This window comes from Gigantopelta aegis, chromosome 1, assembly GCF_016097555.1.
Source record: "Gigantopelta aegis isolate Gae_Host chromosome 1, Gae_host_genome, whole genome shotgun sequence".
Taxonomy (NCBI): domain Eukaryota; kingdom Metazoa; phylum Mollusca; class Gastropoda; order Neomphalida; family Peltospiridae; genus Gigantopelta; species Gigantopelta aegis.
This window is the reverse complement of record NC_054699.1, coordinates 39,482,698-39,496,636: the sequence shown is the minus strand read 5'-3', so window position 1 is coordinate 39,496,636 and position 13,939 is coordinate 39,482,698. Positions and strand designations below refer to the sequence as shown.

Here is a 13,939-nt window from a genome sequence, read left to right as displayed (position 1 = left end):
TATAAAACTATCCACGCTGTATCGACTAGTAATGGTGCTTATTATAAAACTATCCCAGTGTATCTACTAGTATTTGTGCTTATTATAAAACCATCTTCGTGAAATCATGTCTATATATAAACTGGGTTTTGGCTTACTGAAAAAGGGCTATAATCGCGGAACAAAATGTAACGCTTTAACAAATTGTTATCCTAATAATAGTATCATTAAAAATTATAATAATACAATAATAAATAATAATATAATAAATAAAAACAATGTTTAGCAAAATTAAGGTTTTATTTAGCCAACAGCAAGAATGGCTGTATATGTACAGAGACAGAAAGACAGACAGGCGGACAGAGACAGAGAGATAGAGACAGACAGACAGACATATAAGCAAACAGAGAGATACACACAGAGAAACAGAGAGATAAATCTATAATAATAAAAACACTAATTACCTTAAGGCGGAGCTGTCGGCGTGAGCGTGGAAAAGAAAACGTTACAATTTTAATAGAGCCGCATGTTTCTTCATGTTAATGCTAATTTGTTCGATATCGGGGGAAGGGGAGGGGGAGTGATGGTTGAAGCAGGTAGGAAGAAATAAATATATTAAAAGAGGGAGGGAGTAATGTTTAAAGGGAACTTGGTGGTTATTTGACAGAGAGAGAGAGAGAGAGAGAGAGAGAGAGAGAGAGAGAGAGAGAGAGAGAGAGAGAGAGATAGAGACACTGGGAGATGAGACAGAGATGGAGTTTTGGAGAGAGAGAGAGAGAGAGAGAGAGAGAGAGAGAGAGAGAGAGAGAGAGAGAGAGAGAGAGAGAGAGAGAGAGAGAGAGAGACACAGACAGACAGACAGACAGAGATAGAGACAGAGTGAGATAGAGACACTGGGAGATGAGACAGAGATGGAGTTTTGGAGAGAGAGAGGGAAAGAGAGAGATAACGAGAGAGAGAGGAGAGGAGAGAGGCAGAGAGAAACACGGAGAGACAGAGAGATGGAAAGTCAGAGAGAGAGAGAGAGAGAGAGAGAGAGAGAGAGAGAGAGAGAGAGAGAGAGAGAGAGAGAGAGAGGGGACGGAGATATATAGACAAATATATAATGTAATAATTACATGTGGCTGGCGGCGTTGTAGTAGCTGTCAGCGTGAGCGTGAAAAGAAAAAGACGGTATAATTTTAATAGGGCCGCATCATTCATCATGTTAAAGCTAACTTGTTCGATATGTGGTGAGGTGGGGTGAGTGATCGCGGCGGAAGGTATCAAGAGTTTTATATATATTAAGAAAGATAGAGCGATAGCGATGTTTAAAGCAAAATTGGTGGTTATGAGAGTGAACTTCCCATGTTAGATACCAAATTTCGTAAAAATGTCATCTAGTGATAATGAGTGTGGTATTGTATTTATTATTCTACATCAAATAATGTAAAATCTGACACTTGCTTCCAATAGTATTCAAAGAGATAGAAACACAGAGAGAAGGCAGATACAGGGTGTAGGGTGGGGAGACACACCGTGGGGATGAGACAGAGATGGAGTTGTGGAGAGAGAGAGACAAAGAAAGACACAGAGACACACCACATACTTTACGAAACTGAACCCATATTTCCGTAGCTACTTTAACACTAATCTGAAAACGCGACAGTCTAATCGGGGGAAAACCGAAGATTTATTAAAGTTTGGTTTGTTTAACGACACCACTAGCGCACATTGATTTTATTAATAATCGGTTAATTGATGTAAAAAAAAGAGGTAATTTTGACATATAGTCTTAGAGAGAAAACCCGCTACATTTTCCCATCAGTAGCAAGGGGTGTTTTATATCTACTATCCCACAGACTTGATAGCACATACCACGGACTTTGACATACCAGTTGTGGTGCACTGTCTGGAACGAGAAATAGCCCAATGGGTCTACCGACGGGGATCGATCTGAAACGGACCCTGAAGATTTGATGCGCCGCAAATTCGTTTACAGAGAAAGGTACGCCTTTTTAAAAGCACTGTCTAGAGCCCATTCATTTATTAATCATCGGCTATTGGATGTCAAACATTTGGTAATTTTTACATATCGTCTGAGACGGGAAACCCGCTACGTTTTTCCATTAGTAGCAAGGGATATTTTATATGCACCATCCCACAGGCAGGATAACACATACCACGACCTTTGATTTACTAGTCGTACTGCACAGGCTGGAAGGAGAAATAGCCGAGCTGTCTAAATTACAATGAGAATACTTGAAGCATGTACATAAAGAGAATAATACACGACACGATTTATCTTACAAGTAGTTGATATACTCTCGTTTTTCGATATATATATATATATATATATATATTACAAAACGAGTGAACTTCCTATGTTAGATACCACTTTTCGTAAAAGTTTTGTGGGCGTTCATGCTGAGAGAGAGAGAGAGAGAGAGAGAGAGAGAGAGAGAGAGAGAGAGAGAGAGAGAGAGAGAGAGAGACAGACAGAGAGACAGAGAGAGAGATGGATAGAAAAATATATAATGTAATAATTACGTCCGGCTGGCGGCGTTGTAGTAGCTGTCGTCGTAAGCGTGAAAAGGAAAAAATGGTATAATTTTAATAGGTCCGCATCATTCATCAAACTTGTGCTTGCATTCCAGGTTAATCTTGATGAACTATAGTGAGTTGTGACCATGTATTTATTTTATACAACTTTGCGTTCATTCCGAACAAAAAAAAATTAAACGATTTAAAAAAAAAAATTCATTTATTGAATTACAATGGGGATAACTATGATATATTTGACAATTTGTGGACGTTCATGCTGAAAGTGAGTGAGGGAGAGGGAGAGAGAGAGAGAGAGAGAAACAGACATACAGACAGACAGACAGACAGACAGACAGATAGAAGGAGAGATGGAGAGAGAAATATATAATGTAATAATTACGTCCGGCTGTCGGAGTTGCGGGACATAAATGTGACAATAATTGGTAACTTGTTTATTATCCTCTATATATGTCCCTTTATTTTGATTGAACATTATTTCACTCGGGACATAAACATCATACGAAATAGCAGCTCGTTTAATAACCTATAAGTATGCATCGAGCGAAAGACAATTTGCTGAATTTTTACAATAAAATATATAATACCTACTTCTGTTGGCCCAGTTGTGTTTGCTGAACATGAAAATACCATATAAAATAAACATAATTTTGACGCTAATTTGTATGATATAAGAGGTAACGGCGTGGGGTGGGATATTAAAAGAGGGAGGGCAGGAGATACGAACATAGACAGAGATTAGAGGGTGTATACTACCAAATCAAATCCCATAGACGACAATAGTAACATATGTGGCTAAAACTCCTACCTGCAACGTATCAACCGACATAAACGCCACGGATATAAATACTACCACCCCTCACACTTAAAGTGAATCAGAAAAAAATGGGGGTCAAGCTGCTCGTTTCTGAGATAACGGGTAGCGTCTATGACTACCCTTGTTCCGCACAAAATTCGAGTACTTTTTTTTACAGGTACCCCATACATGTTTCAAGCACAAGGCTACTTGACACATTGGTACTAGATGAAATAAAATTGCATTTTTTTTAACCCAGATAAAACTATTATTTTTTACAACCAAGACACTCACATTTATAACCAATCACAGGACTTGTGGTGTTCACTTCTCTATCAAAAGTTCGGTGCACCTCGAACTTTGACCCAGCCGGAAGTTATTTGGTCTTGTACTACCTAGAGGGTGGTGTCTTGGAATGTTTGAAGCGAAATTGGTGGTTATCAGAGCAAGATTGAACACGTGTGTGTGTGAGTGTGTGTGTGTGCGCTTGTTAGAGAGAGAGAGAGAGAGAGAGAGAGAGAGAGAGAGAGAGAGAGAGAGAGAGAGAGAATGAGAGTCACAAATTAATGTGTATGTGTATTAAACATACGTGGCGCAAGGCATTCATCCAACTCGGCTTGCAGGTTCTCAATCATATGTTGCAGGTCGTGAATTCTAGAAACAAAACAAGATTACTACAAACTCGTATGTCCGCGATGGTTTGTCCTGTTCAGCGCTGGACTTAAAGGGACATACCATAGTTTCAACCTGTGAAAATTAACACTACGTTTAGTTAGTCTACAAACCTGTACCTCATTTGGATACAATTGCGAGAAACACGAGTCTGTGACTTTGAAATGGTGAAATACTTTCTAAGTACAGACCAAAACTCGACGCCATAACTGTTACTTCTCAGACACACGTGCGTTTTTGAAAATATGACAAAGGCATTTTGTGATATTAAAAACAGCAGGACGGTCAAAACACTTGGAATGTATGGAAATGGATAATCTAAACAATATAATCTTAGTAAAGTATGATTTCAGTGATCAAAAAAGGGCTTTAATAGTCAAAAATATGCCTTAGTATTTAAAAACTAGGGTATGTCATTTTAAGATATATAATAATGCTGTTTTACTTTATTCCTTAGCCTCATTATTATCTAGTATAGGTGTCGGGTACTCGGGTCCGGATCAAGTTTGACCCTTGAGTACTCGAGTCCAATGCTGTGCTCCAGAAGGTGTCGTGAAACAAAACACACTTCTTTTTCAGGTAATTGCACCATGTGCCATTTTGGCACCGTCTCATACGCTTGTGAAACTAAGCGATAAATGGTTTTCTACAAACAGTGTCAGTTTTTACAACCCTCTCCAATTTTAACCGTATTAAAACGCAACCTGTCAGCGTAATTACTATTGAACCGGCCTCGGTGGCGTCGTGGTTAGGCCATCGGTCTACAGGCTGGTAGGTACTGGGTTCGGATCCCAGTCGAGGCATGGGATTTTTAATCCAGATGCCGACTCTAAACCCTGAATGAGTGCTCCGCAAGGCTCAATGGGTAGGCGTAAACCACTTGCACCGACCAGTGATCCATAACTGGTTCAACAAATGCCATGGTTTGTGCTATCCTGCCTGTGGGAAGCGCAAATAAGAGATCCCTTGCTGCCTGTCGTAAAAAGAGTAGCCTATCTGGCGACAGCGGGTTTCCTCTAAAAAAAAGTGTCAGAATAACCATATGTTTGATGTCCAGTAGCCGATGATAAGATAAAAAAAATCAATGTGCTCTAGTGGCGTCGTTAAATAAAAGAAACTTTTTTAATTGCTATTGATCCCAAATCGTTTTTGGCATGTCTCCCACCTCCCCCCCCCCCCCCCCCCCCCCCATAAAAAAAAAAAAAAAAAAAAAAAAAAATCCTGGATCTGGCCCTGATTATATCGGTATATTCACGAATATATATATAAAAATAATAAAAGAAAACAAGTGTACAGTATATATGTATTTTAAAAAACAATTTAAAGAAATAATGATCCTTTTACATGTTTCAATGTTATCTTCAGATGATCCTTTTACATGTTTCAATGTTATCTTCAGAAAGGATCAATATATATGATATATATATATATATATATATATATATATATATATATATATATATATATATATATATATATATATATATATATTGGGGTTGAGCGGGGACGTCGCATTGGGCTCTCGCCTTAATCGGTACCTGATATGTTCCAACCCTGATATAGGCAGAAATAAAACGTCAGTCTTAATTCGAAGTATTAACAACATTATCACGGGGATCCTATAATACCCGTAACTGAATAAAACACGATTATCCAAATATCTCTCCTAACTGTATATCTATTAGATCTCTCTGTATCGGGCAGTATAATACCCGAGTGGCTCGGCTCTAGGTATATCAGAGATAAGATCTTATATAAAAAATATAGTTAATAAGCACGTTTAGTTCACTAGAAAACACAACAAAACACAATACTCTTTGGAATCTGTATTAACACTACGCTGACAAATGTACTTGCCGCAGTAGTTAATTAACAACAACAAATATTAACAACCCAGAACTAATCACTTAATTAGTTAATCACTAGGTGTCTAGTTTACACAATATTCTAATCACTTCAACGTTGCTACTTCTAGTTAATTTGTAAAAATAATTTATAAAGCCCCCATTTACAAACAATAGTTTTTAAATATGCATGTCCCGTTTCAGATCCGGGACGAGCGCCCCAATTTTTAATCCTGTCACTGGGATCCTATAATACCCGTAACTGAATAAAACACGATTATTCAAATATCTCTCCTAACTGTATATCTATTAGATCTCTCTGTATCGGGCAGTCAAATACCCGAGTGGCTCGGCTCTAGGTATATCAGAGAATAGATCTTATATATATATATATATATATATATATATATATATATATATATATATATATATATATATATATATATATATATATATATATAGCACGTTTAGTTCACTAGAAAACACAACAAAACACAATACACTTTGGAATCTGTATTAACCTTCAATTGATATTAAAGCTTAGCCAGTCATCCTAGAGGACCTAGGTAAACTGTAGGTTATTGTCTTTATTGTGATATGTACCAGTATTAATTCTGTATTACAAGGTTACTGAATGAGTAGTTAAGGGTTAATTAAAAATCAACCAGTTAGGAATAGAGTTGTAATTCCTTTATTAATTAAGTTCCCCTGGCAGCGTTTCTCAATTATCACACGTGTGCGTGTTGTATCACGGTGAAGTGATTAGAATATTGTGTAAACTAGACACCTAGTGATTAACTAATTAAGTGATTAGTTCTGGGTTGTTATTATTATTGTTGTTGTTAATTAATTAACTGCTGCAAATATATTTGTCAGCGTAAGGTTATTTCCACAACTCCCAGAGTCGGTATATTTTCTTAGATGACCAGAGTTCGCTAGCAATACCCCGGTCATAAACCGCACTACCGGAGTTTTTACGTAACTACTGGCCACATGGCCTCCACAGCTGGTCAGGGCCTGTATTAGAATGCACGGTCGCGCGGAGGTATTACGTAACCAAGCTGCACACGGCCCTCTAAAACAATGGACATAGCCACAGGCGAAGAGATAAGAGCATGTTCCGTCACAACCATTCAAATTGACAATGCAATTTAAACTTAGTTCGAACATCAATAGAACTCTATACATAGGCGTGCGGGCTCCCATTTGTTATAGGCTTGTTTTTGCTCCAATTAAACGAAAATGTTCGAATCTGGATAAGAACATTTGTTCATACTAGCATTTCTATCAAACAGCTATGTAGGGTTGCAAACGAATCACTACGCATTGTTACATGGATTACAACTAATTTGGTCGTCGACGATTGCCGAAGTATTACACACAGTCCTCTCTAGCTCTCTCCTACAACATATCAATAAGGGGAGGGCTAGAGCTGACTCGAGCTATTACACACAGTCCTCTCTAGCTCTCTCCTACAACATATCAATAAGGGGAGGGCTAGAGTTGACTCGAGTTATTACACACAGTCCTCTCTAGCTCTCTCCTACAACATATCAATAAGGGGAAGGCTAGAGCTGACTCGAGCTATTACACACAGTCCTCTCTAGCTCTCTCCTACAACATATCAATAAGGGGAGGGCTAGAGTTGACTCGAGCTATTACACACAGTCCTCTCTAGCTCTCTCCTACAACATATCAATAAGGGGAAGGCTAGAGCTGACTCGAGCTATTACACACAGTCCTCTCTAGCTCTCTCCTACAACATATCAATAAGGGGAGGGCTAGAGTTGACTCGAGCTACCAGTTAGGGCACAGCTCAACTGGACAGAAAGCGTTCAAGTTCCTAGTTTTGTTTTCTGCGTCACTAAGGCCAAACCAAAGGATAATACAAATAAATTTCTGGTCTTCGGTCTCTGGTCAGCGCGCGCGTCGATTTTGACCATTATGCGTCAACATTTTGTTTTTCTTTTTTAATTTCCTACGATATGACGTCGATATTTATAGTTGTAACATGTGGGTTATACTGAATATTTAGGGTATCAAGGCAAAGGAGGGGGCACCATGGTCATTGATGATGGACCAAGGCGTATGAGAAGCAGTTAAAAAAACGCACCTAAATATAGGCTGATGCAACTAAGAAATGTTAAAGTTGAGCAGAAGTGTTTAATTTTAAACGTATTTTATCTGTAAGGATCTATTGCTAGTATTACAAGTAACAGCAGTGATGATTTAAACTGTGTTTCAGTGAAAACAAAATAATAACAAAACTAAATAATAATAATAATAATAATAATAATAATAATAATAATAATAAAGACGCATCGCCGCATCAATTCTGGAACTTTGAATGTTTTTAATTATTTCTGGTCTGATACTGTGAGAGTTCTCTATGGTCTGATACTGTGAGAGCCCCCTATGGTCTGATACTGTGAGAGTTCTCTATGGTCTGATATTGTGAGAGCCTCCTATGGTCTGATACTGTGAGAGCCCCCTATGGTCTGATAATGTGAGAGTTCTCTATGGTCTGATACTGTGAGAGCCCCCTATGGTCTGATACTGTGAGAGCCCTCTATGGTCTGATACTGTGAGAGCCCCCTATGGTCTGATACTGCGAGAGGCCCTATGATCTGATACTTTGAGAGTTCCCTATGGTCTGATAATGTGAGAGCCCCCTATGGTCTGATACTGCGAGAGCACCCTATGGTCTGATACTGTGAGAGTTCTCTATGGTCTTATACTGTGAGAGCCCCCTATGGTATGATACTGTGAGAGCCCCCTATGGTCTGATACTGCGAGAGCCCCCTATGGTCTGATACTGTGAGAGTTCTCTATGGTCTCATACTGTGAGAGCCACCTATGGTCTGATACTGTGAGAGCCCCCTATGGTCCGATACTGTGAGAGTTCTCTATAGTCTGATATTGTGAGAGCCCCCTATGGTCCGATACTGTGAGAGTTCTCTATGGTCTGATACTCTGAGAGCCCCCCTATGGTCTGATACTGTGAGAGCCCCCTATGGTCTGATACTGTGAGAGCCCTCTATGGTCCGATACTGTGAGAGCCCCCCTATGGTCTGATACTGCGAGAGCCCCTATGGTCTGATACTGTGAGAGTTCCCTATGGTCTGATACTGTGAGAGCCCCCTATGGTCTGATACTGCGAGAGCCCCCTATGGTCTGATACTGTGAGAGTTCCCTATGGTCTGATACTGTGAGAGCCCCCTATGGTCTGATACTGCGAGAGCCCCCTATGGTCTGATACTGTGAGAGTTCTCTACGGTCTGATACTGTGAGAGCCCCCTATGGTCTGATACTGTGAGAGCCCCCTATGGTCTGATACTGTGAGATTTCTCTATGGTCTAATACTGTGAGAGCCCCCTATGGTCTGATACTGCGAGAGCCCACTGTGTCTGATAATGTGAGAGTTCTCTATGGTCTGATACTGTGAGAGCCCCCTATAGTCTGATACTGTGAGAACCCCCTATGGTCTGATACTGTGAGAGTTCTCTATGGTCTGATACTGTGAGAGCCCTCTATGGTCTGATACTGTGAGAGCCCCCTATGGTCTGATACTGCGAGAGGCCCTATGATCTGATACTTTGAGAGTTCCCTATGGTCTGATAATGTGAGAGCCCCCTATGGTCTGATACTGCGAGAGCACCCTATGGTCTGATACTGTGAGAGTTCTCTATGGTCTTATACTGTGAGAGCCCCCTATGGTATGATACTGTGAGAGCCCCCTATGGTCTGATACTGCGAGAGCCCCCTATGGTCTGATACTGTGAGAGTTCTCTATGGTCTCATACTGTGAGAGCCACCTATGGTCTGATACTGTGAGAGCCCCCTATGGTCCGATACTGTGAGAGTTCTCTATAGTCTGATATTGTGAGAGCCCCCTATGGTCCGATACTGTGAGAGTTCTCTATGGTCTGATACTCTGAGAGCCCCCCTATGGTCTGATACTGTGAGAGCCCCCTATGGTCTGATACTGTGAGAGCCCTCTATGGTCCGATACTGTGAGAGCCCCCCTATGGTCTGATACTGCGAGAGCCCCCTATGGTCTGATACTGTGAGAGTTCCCTATGGTCTGATACTGTGAGAGCCCCCTATGGTCTGATACTGCGAGAGCCCCCTATGGTCTGATACTGTGAGAGTTCCCTATGGTCTGATACTGTGAGAGCCCCCTATGGTCTGATACTGCGAGAGCCCCCTATGGTCTGATACTGTGAGAGTTCTCTACGGTCTGATACTGTGAGAGCCCCCTATGGTCTGATACTGTGAGAGCCCCCTATGGTCTGATACTGTGAGATTTCTCTATGGTCTAATACTGTGAGAGCCCCCTATGGTCTGATACTGCGAGAGCCCACTGTGTCTGATAATGTGAGAGTTCTCTATGGTCTGATACTGTGAGAGCCCCCTATAGTCTGATACTGTGAGAACCCCCTATGGTCTGATACTGTGAGAGTTCTCTATGGTCTGATACTGTGAGAGTTCTCTATGGTCTGATACTGTGAGAGTTCTCTATGGTCTGATACTGTGAGAGTTCTCTATGGTCTAATACTGTGAGATCCCCCTATGGTTTGATACTGTGAGAGCCCCATATGGTCTGATACTGTGAGAGCCCCCTATGGTCTGATACTGTGAGAGTTCTCTATGGTCTGATACTGTGAGAGCCCCCTATGGTCTGATACTGTGAGAGCCCCCTATGGTCTGATACTGTGAGAGTTCTCTATGGTCTGATACTGTGAGAGCCCCCTATGGTCTGATACTGTGAGATCCCCCTATGGTCTGATACTGTGAGAGTCCCCTATAGTCTGATACTGTGAGAGTTCTCTATGGTCTGATACTGTAAGAGTTCTCTATGGTCTGATACTGTGAGAGTTCTCTATGGTCTGATACTGTAAGAGCCTCTATGGTCTGATACTATGAGAGTTTTCTATGTTCTGATACTGTGAGAGCCCCCTATGGTCTGATACTGCGAGAGCCCCCTATGGTCTAATACTGTGAGAGTTCTCTATGGTCTAATACTGTGAGAGCCCCCTATAGTCTGATACTGTGAGAGTTCTCTATGGTCTGATACTGTGAGAGCCCCCTATGGCCTGCAGCGCACTCAGCCTATCTGAGAAGATGACATATATAACAGGGCTATCTTTATTTTTACTGTAGTTTAAAATCCACATCAAAGTACGGCCATTAATTTTGTAGTGTAAACGGATATATTGTCCGATAACCTAGCCCTAACGGTGATCGGTGTATTTATAGATTTGATGACAAAGGCCACATCAGTTTTACTTGTAGTGGGGTCCTTGGACCCGTCAGTATACGCCTGGTTGTGCCACGACTGCAATTTCCTAACTATTATTTAAATAAAACAAAAAGATAATTAAAAACAGGTAGCTGAATTTTGGATAATTCTTCTCGGACTTTAAACCTGACGTCGGGAGTGGTGATGTGCCAAGGGAACTCAAACCTAAGGCTGGCGTTACTAATTGGCAGGCCAACAATCCCGAAGTCATTAGAACATTTATTAATATAAGAAACGATAGATATGTCTCTAGGTCTGATAGAGAACGACCTTTTTGGCCTAATACACAATAAACTATTGAAAGACTATTTACAATGTAACTTACATTCTCCCGCACCCTCTCCCACGTTCATCGTGGCGACTTTCAGAGCACAGCAACAAAGCGCAGAGCAAAGCGAAAATCAACAGAACTCTCATCTTCGGATTCGGTAGACTGTCTGTGGTGGTAGAACAATAGTCGGCTAGTGATATCTGTTGGCTAGCGCACGTGCATATATATACACATACACACACACGTGCGCTGCGATATTTATTGAAAACCACTGAGAAAACTATTTCATTTCAGATGGGGAGATAGCAACATGTGTGTCGGAATTAAATTTCAGTTATCTACGTCAACAAATCACGAAAACAAGACGAACAATGAACTTTTGCACCCAGTGGATGGACACGTATCGGTACACTGGCATATCCAGAATTTTATATTGGAGGGACGGGGGGGGGGGGGGGGGGGGGGGGGGTGAAACCCACATTCTTCTACGCCACTATACCATCTAAGAATACTAATAAATGGCTAACGTTACATCATTTCATTTCAACTTGTTTTCGTGCTTATATCCAATTAAGGTTCAAGCACGCTGTCTTGGGCCCACACCTCAGCTATCTGGGCTGTCTGACCAGGACAGTGGGTTAGTTGGTTAGTGGTTAGTGAGAGAGAAGAGGGTGTAGTGGCCTTACACCTACCCGCTGAGCCCTTAAGAACTCGCTCTGGTTGGAGCCGGAACCGGGCTGCGAACCCAGTACCTACCAGCCTGTAGTCTGATGGCTTAACCACGACACCACCGAGGCCGGTTAACGTTACAACATTTTCAAACTACGGTGCAGTATTTTTCCAACAAATAGTCAAAAACCCATTCTCTAATTTGTCCCCCCACCCACCCCCCCCTCCCCACCGCTCACTCCCGTCCCAACCAGTGCAGCAACACTGGCATTTTAAATGGGTTTCCTCTCTAAGACCACGACTGGTATATCAATGTGCTCTAGTGGTGTCGTTAAACAAAACACACTTTAACTTTGTTCGATAACAGAAATCGGAGTCTGTTATAGCCAAAATCATCTATCACTTTGATGAAAGACTCAGGCTAAATATATATATACATTATATATATATATATATATATATATATATATATATATATATATATATATATTAGAATTAACGTTTTTTCTGGTATACAATGTATATTATAGAGTAAAAAGAAAGAAAGGAATGTTTTATTTAACGACGCACTCAACACATTTTATTTACGGTTATATGGCGTCAGACATATGGTTAAGGACCACGCACATTTTTAGAGGAAACCCGCTGTCGCCACTACATAGGCTACTCTTTCCGATTAGCAGCAAGGGATCTTTTATTTGCGCTTCCCACAGCCAGGATAGCATAAACCATGGCCTTTGTTGAACCAGTTATGGATCACTGGTCAGTACAAGTGGTTTACACCTACCCATTGAGCCTTGCGGAGCACTCACTCAAAGTTTGGAGTCGGTAATATTATAGAGTATGCTTGTATCGATATATCGCGATATTGCTTTCCTGTATCACGATGCGCTTAGTATCTATTATTAGCAGCACCGTCAATCAGTTTGAAGGAAGGAGTGTGTCACAAGCAAGAAAATACATTATCAAATCAATCAATCAATCGATTAATCAATTAATCAATCAATCAATCAATCAATCAATCAATCAATCAATCCATTGAGGGGCGGGACGTAGCCCAGTGGTAGAGCGCTCGCTCGATGCGCGGTCGGTCTGGGATCGATCCCTGTCGGTGGGCCCATTGGGCTATTTCTCGTTCCAGCCAGTGCACCACGACTGGTATATCAAAGGCCATGATATGTACTGCCCTGTCTGTGGGATGGTGCATATAAAAGATCCCTTGCTGCTAATCGAAAAGAGTAGCCCATTAAGTGGCAAAAGTGGGTTTCCTCTCTCAATATATGTGTGGTCCTTAACCATATGTCTGACGCCATATAACCATACATAAAATGTGTTTAGTGCGTCGTTAAATAAAACATTCCTTTCTTTACACCCATTGAAGGTTCGAGCACGACTGTCTTGGGCACATTCTGCGAGATTCCTCAGTGGAATGATGTGTCCAAGACAGGGGGTTGGTTGTGTAATACGGCTATGGAACTGGAATTGGAATTAGAAGATGCATCATACATTTACAATTATAATTTAAAAAAACTAATTGTTTGCGTCAGACCTAAATATGAAATAAAGTAGTCGCAAATAGAGCGAGCATCCCAAACCATATATATAGATAGATAGATAGACAGATAGATAGACAGACAGACAGACAGACACACAGATAGACTCGATGCCAATCCTTAAGCCCACAATTACCATATCAGCAGCAGTTTACAGAAAGGTTGTCAGGATTAGTTCTAACTTCCAGTTTACAGGTAGATCCAGGGATATTGGATTTTAAATCCAAGTAACATTAAAACATAGATCAGGTAAAATCAAAACAGATAATTTAAAATGAAATACTTTTACACAGATTTTAAACATCAGATCGC

The 13,939-nt window shown here is 40.8% G+C and overlaps 1 long non-coding RNA gene across 1 annotated transcript; it reads right to left on the bottom strand.

Moving 5' to 3' along the window:
* Nucleotides 1–441: 441 nt before the first annotated feature.
* On the bottom strand, nucleotides 442–11,704 carry LOC121368036. Its single transcript, XR_005957469.1, has 5 exons — nucleotides 11,460–11,704; nucleotides 3,906–3,970; nucleotides 2,509–2,532; nucleotides 1,098–1,121; nucleotides 442–455 (listed from the first exon to the last, which is right to left on the bottom strand). It is a non-coding gene; the product is annotated as an uncharacterized LOC121368036 (long non-coding RNA).
* Between the last annotated feature and the right edge of the window lie 2,235 nt (nucleotides 11,705–13,939).